The sequence below is a fragment of the Salvelinus fontinalis genome, chromosome 38 (assembly GCF_029448725.1).
Source record: "Salvelinus fontinalis isolate EN_2023a chromosome 38, ASM2944872v1, whole genome shotgun sequence".
In the NCBI taxonomy this organism is placed as follows: Eukaryota; Metazoa; Chordata; class Actinopteri; order Salmoniformes; family Salmonidae; genus Salvelinus; species Salvelinus fontinalis.
Window position 1 is genome coordinate 12,398,014 of NC_074702.1, and position 7,544 is coordinate 12,405,557.

Consider the following 7,544-nt stretch of genomic DNA (forward strand, 5'->3'; position numbering starts at 1 on the left):
ATCATCAAACATTTCGTAAAAATACACAGCATACACGAATCGAAAGACACAGATCCTGTGAATACAGACAATATTTCAGATTTTCTAAGTGTCTTACAGCGAAAACACAATAAATCGTTATATTAGCTTAGCACATAGCAATTAGCAGCCCAGCATTGATTCTAGCCAAAGTGAGCGATAAAAGTCAACATCGCCAAAAGATATTAATTTTTTCACTAACCTTCTCAGAATTCTTCCGATGACACTCCTGTAACATCACATTACAACATGCATATACAGTTTGATCGAAAATGTTTATATTTAGCCACCAAAATCATGGTTAGACAATGTGAAATGTAGACAAGCTGGTAAAGAAAACGTCCTTGCGCCACTTAGACAGTGATCTACTCTTATACATAAATACTCATAAACGTGACTAAAAAATATAGGGTGGACAGGGATTGATAGACAATTTAATTCTTAATACAATTGCGTTATTACATTTTTTAATTTATCCTTACTTTTCAATACAGTTTGCGCCAAGCGAAGCTACGTCAAAAAACATGGCGTCCTAAGCCACTAAAATGTTTCGACAGAAACACGATTTATCATAATAAAAATGTCCTACCTTGAGCTGTTCTTCCATCAGTATCTTGGGCAAAGGATCCTTTCTTGGGAGAAATCGTCTTTTGGTGGAAAGCTGTCCTCTTGCCATGTGGAAATGTCAACTACGTTCGGGATGAACTGAAAAGCGTGCCCAACTTTTCACATCGTTGCAAAAATAAATGTCCCAAAATCGCACTAAACGGATATAAATTGCTATAAAACGCTTTAAATTAACTACTTTGTGATGTTTGTAACTCCTATAACGAGTGAAAAGATGACCGGAGAAATATAACAGGCTAAACTAACGCTTGGAACAGGAGAGGGTCGGTGTCTTCCACGCGCGTTACGCAGCAAGAAAAGACTTGCTAGCTAAAGGTTTTTTTCATTTGTAGGGCCTGTGAACGAGCAATCGAGCCCGTTGGAATCGTCATCACGTAAAGGCATCCAGGGGAAGACGTAAGAAGTGTCCGTATAGTCATAGCAACGACAGAGCCCTTTTAAATGACTTCAGAAAAGTGGCCAACGTTTCTCAAATCTGACTCCATGTCAGGGAAATTGCTGTAGAATGGGCTCTGTTCCACTTAGAGACAAAATTTCAACTCCTATAGAAACTATAGACTGTTTTCTATCCAATAATAATAATAATATGCATATTGTACGATCAAGGATTTTGTGGGAAGCCGTTTAAAAAATTAGCCACATTAGCATAAATAGTCTAAACAGCGCCCCCATCCCCAACAGGTTAACGTAAAAACTTTAAACTCAGGATTCTGTATAAGCCTACCCCAATGAGGATATGTGTTTACTTTCAGCTTCCTGTGCCAACCGGAAGTCCCTTAAATTGGGGTCATAGGGGCTGTTTCGAAGGGTTAAAAAAGTCAGATCTTTCCAAAACTTCATATGTGTGATTAGGCAACCCTCATGAACTGTAAATCAGTCATTTCTCCCATAAGATTTCCAAGAACAACTCATACACACACACACACACGGCAAGGATGGAGTAACACAGTGTTAGAGACACACAGAGTCTGCAATAGTTACCTTTGATCGAACTATCAAAGAACCGTCAGACCTAGAGCTCTGAAACTTTAGAACCCTGTTCTAGAGCCTAAGTCGATAGTGCACGGTGAGTTATGTGGCTCTAGACCGTTCTCAGACTGAGAAACAGCCTCGTACAGTTGCAATAACTTCAATTCATTTTGACCATCACGAAAATGACGACATTTAGAAAAGTCCCAGAGTCACAAGACTAGGTGCATTGAAACCACCTTGGTCCATAGAGACGGACCCTAACGTTTCTGTCCGATAGCTCATTCAAGGACCCCGTAGCAAAGCCAAGAAAATGTGAATTATCAGCACCAATTATGGTCGCTGCTCGAGCTCCAAATGACCTATCGAGCCGAAACTTGGGTTTCGGGGTCGCATCAGCTAGGCCTACACATAATGTCAGAACTGAGCCCGCAGCTAGAACGTAACTATGTGTTTTATGTTTTAATTATGGTTTAACTTCTTAGCGCTAGGGTTTTAAAAAAAATAACGTGCCCAACGTAAACTGACATTTTCTCTGGCCCAGATCGTAGAATATGCATATAATTTACAGATTAGGATAGAAAACACTCCAAAGTTTCCAAAACGGTCAAAATATTGTCTGTGAGTATAACAATACTTATTCTGCAAGCGAAAACCTGAGAAAATGTAACCCGGAAGTGATATTAAAAAAATCTGTGTTCGCTGGCCCGTCTAACCTCCATTTAAAGTAGTATCAACCATTTTCCAGGCTTTAGACATAGTTTCAGGCTTTTATTTTGAAAAATTAGCGAGATTTTTCAAAAGTAGTCAGGTGTCCTCTGAATATTTTCTGCGCGCGACAGAGGGGCTCCCCATTTTCCGTTTCTCTCTTAAAGAATAGGTTATGGTCCGTTTGAAATATTATCGATTATGTTTGTTAAAAACAACCTGAGGATTGATTATAAAAAACATTTGACATGTTTCTACGACCATTACGGATACTTTTTGGAATTTGTCGAATGGAACACGGCTTTTGTTTTCGCAACATAATGCGCAACCCAAATGGCGTTTTCTTGTGATAAAAGTAATATTAATCGAACAAAAAAAGAATTGTTGTGTAACTGGGAGTCTCGTGAGTGGAAACATCCGAAGATTATCTTTGATTGCTTTTTTGACTTTCGTGACCAAGCTAACCAAGCTAATATAAGGCTAGCTGTTGTAGCATTGAAAGCTACACTCACAAAAGCTTGGATTTCTTTCGCTGTAAAATATATTTTCAAAATCTGACACGATAGGTGGATTAACAACAAGCTAAGCTGTGTTTTGGTATATTTCACTTGTGATTGCATGATTATAAATATTTTTTGTAATATTTTTTAATCTGATACGTTTGGAAATTTTCATCTTCCTTTCAGGACCGGAACGAGGCTGTAGTTTTCTCAACATAACGCGGACCCAAATGGCGCTTTTTTTGTGATAAAAGTAATGTTTACTGAACAAAAATAACATTTATTGTGTAACTGGGAGACTCGTGAGTGCAAACATGCGAAGATTATCTAAGGTAAGCGATTCATTTTATTACTTTTCTGACTTTCGTGACCGTGCTAATTTGGGGCTAGCTGTTGTAGCATTGAAAGCTACACTCACAAAAGCTTGGATTTCTTTCGCTGTAAAATATATTTTCAAAATCTGACACGATAGGTGGATTAACAACAAGCTAAGCTGTGTTTTGGTATATTTCACTTGGCATGATTATAAATATTTTTTGTAATATTTATGCATTTGGCGCCCTGCAATTCTAGCGGTTGTTTAGGAAAGTGTTCCCGTAAAAGGGATCCGTAGCGCAGAGAAGTTAAGAACAAATGTGTATTTACAATGGCGGGCTACCAAAAGGAAATAGGCTTCCTGCAGGGATGGGGTCTGGTATTTTTTATTTTTTATTATGAAATAAGAATAATGGACAAAACAAGCATCATGACAAGAGAGACAACACAACATTACATAAAGAGAGACCTAAGATGACAACATAGCATGGCAGCAACACTTGACAACACAGCATGGTAGCAACACAACATGACAACAACATGGTAGTGTTACGTTCCCCAGTTTCTGTGTTCTGTTTTGTATTTTAGTGTGTGTGTTTCAGGAGATGGCTTCCTGAAGTACTCCCCAACCAGCTGATTGGTCAACCCCAGGCTAATTGGTGATTGGAGCTGACCCCGCCCCCTTGTCAAGAAGCAGCTGACACTAATCACCATTGCCACCTGAAGATAAAAGCCAGTGTTCTGCCCAGAAGAGGAGAGATGAGGAGAGAGGAGAGAGATGAGATAAGGAGTAGAGATTTAGAGATTGAGAGAGAATTGAATATTTTGGAAAGATCGAGAGAAATTAGATTGTGATATAGTGTTGGTTGTGTATCAGAAAGTGTGGTATGTACTGTTGTTGTTGGTAGCAGATTTTCTATGTCCTGTGTTTGTGAAATCGTTAATAATTACTCTGTTTCGTTTGTTCCCAGGGGGGGAAGGAGAAGGCACTTTGGGAGTGCTTAGGCAAGAGGCCCGCGGGCATACATATACCCGTAGTATATTTACTGTCTAGGCACACTAGGTAAGACCTGGGCGGACCACCCCCTGTATTTTGGTTAGGGCACCAGGCGGTGTTAAGTTAGGTAAGTTAAGTGGGTAGGCAGGTTAGATAGGAGAGGGGGAACTTTGATATTTACTTTCTTTGCTTTGGTTCCGTCCAGCCCCTTTTCCCCATATTACCGTGTAAGAAAATAAATTCTAGTAAACGGTAAATTCTGCTTTTGTGTCATCCTTACTCGCACCTACAGTCCATACCTCTTGCACTTCAGAGAGTTGAGTTGTAGCAGGGAGTTGCGTTCCCTCTTCTCAGAGGCGTGCGTAACAGGTAGCAACACAACATGGCAGCAGCACAACATGGCAGCAGCACAACATGGCAGCAGCACAACATGGTAGCACAAAACAGTGTAAAACCAGTGTTGGGCACAGACAACAGCACAAAGGGCAAGAAGGTAGAGACAACAATACATCACGCAAAGCAGGCACAACTGTCAGTAAGAATGTCCATGATTGAGTCTTTGAATGGAGAGATTGAGATAAAACTTTCCAGTTTGAGTGTTAGATGCAGCTCGTTCCAGTCGCTTGCTGCAGCGAACTGAAAAGACGAACAACCCAGGGATGTGTGTGCTTTGGGGACCTTTAACAGAATGTGACTGGCAGAATGGGTGTTGTATGTGGAGGATGAGGGCTACAGTAGATATCTCAGATAGGGGGGAGTGAGGCCTATGAGGGTTTTATAAATAAGCAACAACCAGTGGGTCTTGCGACAGGTATACAGAGATGACCAGTTTAGAGAAGAGTATAGAGTGCAGTGTTCTATAAGGAGCATTGGTGGCAATCTGATGGCCGAATGGTAAAGCATATCTAGTTGCTCGAGAGCACCCTTACCTGCCGATCTATAAATGACGTCTCCATAATCTAGAATGGGTCGGATGGTCATCTGAATCAGGGTTAGTTTGGCAGCTGGGGTGAAAGAGAAGCGATTACGATAGAGGAAACCAAGTCTAGATTTAACTTGAGCCTGCAGCTTTGATATGTGCTGAGAGAAGGACAGTGTACTGTCTAGCCATACTCCCAAGTATTTGTATGAGGTGACTACCTCAAACTCTAAACCCTCAGAGGTAGTAATCACACCTGTGGGGGTGGAGGGGTTGAGTTAATCCTACACAATGTGACGCCCCAAGTGAGCGTCTAATGAAAGGGTGGGATGGAGTTTTTGTCCCACAGCATGACATCAGAATCTGATCTGGTTATGCTGACCAATTACCAGTCTTTTAATTGCAAATAACAAGAATAAAGAAACACATTTTATTATTTAAAAAAAAAAATGGTTCAGTATGCTTAGTGTGACCGGTTGGACACACACATACACACACACTCTGTCTGTCTCGCCCGGGGTCTTAGTAATTGACTAGGAACAAGAAGCACCAGGTGGGAGAGAGAAAGGGCACGCTAATGTGTCCAACCGGTAACACTAAGCATACTGAACCTTATTTTTTTTGAAAATAAAATAATTTTGTTTGTTGCTGTTATTGCCTTTTATGTGTTATAAAAAAGTGCAGATTGCAACACTTGATTGGTAAAATAACTGTTGTAAGACAGAATTAAATATTTCACATTTATCATATAGTATCATAGTACAGAATCAACTCCATCACCAGTTGATTTCAAAGGGCATAGCAACACAACAAATGATAGTCTAATTATGGAAGCGTTATTTCCTTGAATGCAAAATATCTTGAAGAACAATAATGTTTGGAGGACGAATATGCAAATCGAAAGTTAGGACAAAAAGTAGGTTTCCAACCAAATAAAGGTCAGTTAGCAAGTATAATTTGGGAAATATTGTTGTAATGTTCCGATATTGCTTGAAGTCTTAATATAATATTCTTGAAAGTGTACCTTACAGTAATATGCATGACTGGTTTTCAAATGTTGTGTTTAAAGATTAACCCTGAGCTGTGTGTGTGTGTGTGTGTGTGTGTGTGTGTGTGTGTGTGTGTGTGTGTGTGTGTGTGTGTGTGTGTGTGTGTGGACGTGTTTAACTATTCTTGTGGGGACCAGAAGTCCCTACAAGAAGAGTAAACGAACAAAAAGTTGACCAGCTGGGGACATTTTGTTAGTCCCCACAAGGTCAAATGCTATTTCTAGCGGGTTTAGGGTTAAGGTTAGAATTAGTGTTAAATATTAAGGTTAGGAGCTAGGGTTAGTTGTAGGGTTAGGAGCTAGGGTTAGGTTTAGGGTTAGGATAAAGTTTAGGTTTTTTGGGTTAGGGTTAGGGTTAGGGTTAAGGTTAGGGTTAGGGGTTAGGGAAAATAGGATTTTGAATGGGACTCAATTGTATGTCCCCACAAGGTTAGCTGTACAAGACTGTGTGTGTGTGTGTGTGTGTGTGTGTGTGTGTGTGTGTGTGTGTGTGTGTGTGTGTGTGTGTGTGTGTGTGTGTGTGTGTGTGTGTGTGTGTGTGTGTGTCAGTTAAAAAAACCTGCCTCTGTCGATGGACAACAAAGACTATTGTATGTTTGGCCCAACATCAGTGAGAATGATGTTGAGTTAGTAAGACTTATTGTAGAAGCACTGGAGAATGAGAACTTGACCTCAGCTGCAGGCAAGATTCAAAAGTACTTAGAGAAGTTGAGTCATGTGCGGCTGAATATTGCAGTCACAGGGGAGTCTGGCTCCGGTAAATCCACCTTTATCAATGTGGTCAGAGGCCTGAGGGATGAAGAAGGGTCTGCTGACACTGGTGCAACTCAGACCACTCTGAAAGCAACACCTTACCCACAGTATCCAAAGGTCAAAATGTGAGATCTCCCTGGTGTAGGCACTCAAAATTTCAAATCCAGGGGATTACCTTTAACAAGTTGGATTTGAGCGCTATAATTTTTGTATCATAATTTCATCAGAGCATTTCAGAGTCAATGATGTTACACTGGCAAAGGAGATCCAGACAATGAAGAAGTTCTACTTTGTTCGCTCTAAGATCGATGACACCATAGATGCAGAAATTTCAACCAGGATGAGAGACTTGAAAAAGTCTTGAGTATGCACTGCAAATTTACATTACTCCCAAATAAACAACATTTCACCGCAACTATCTGGTGTATGTGACAATAAAACATACATTTTTTAAACGTACAAGAGAAATGGTCATTTCATATTGCAAAGCCACATTCTGGAGTCTGTATAGCCAATTCAAATGTTTTTTTGTTTTTTTAAACCAACGTCTGCCTATCTAAAAACCCTGAAACACATAGTTACGGTTTAAAAACATTTTTGGGTGGGGTAATTTTCCCAGGACCTTTTCTTCGTATCATTTGGACTACAGTAAGTAGAAAATTGCTGTTTTTACATACAGTACACTGAGTG

General features: G+C 40.1%; 1 pseudogene; it reads left to right on the top strand.

Moving 5' to 3' along the window:
• The first annotated feature begins 5,017 nt into the window (after positions 1 to 5,017).
• On the top strand, positions 5,018 to 7,218 carry LOC129837132 (T-cell-specific guanine nucleotide triphosphate-binding protein 2-like; annotated as a pseudogene).
• The last annotated feature ends 326 nt before the right edge of the window (positions 7,219 to 7,544 follow it).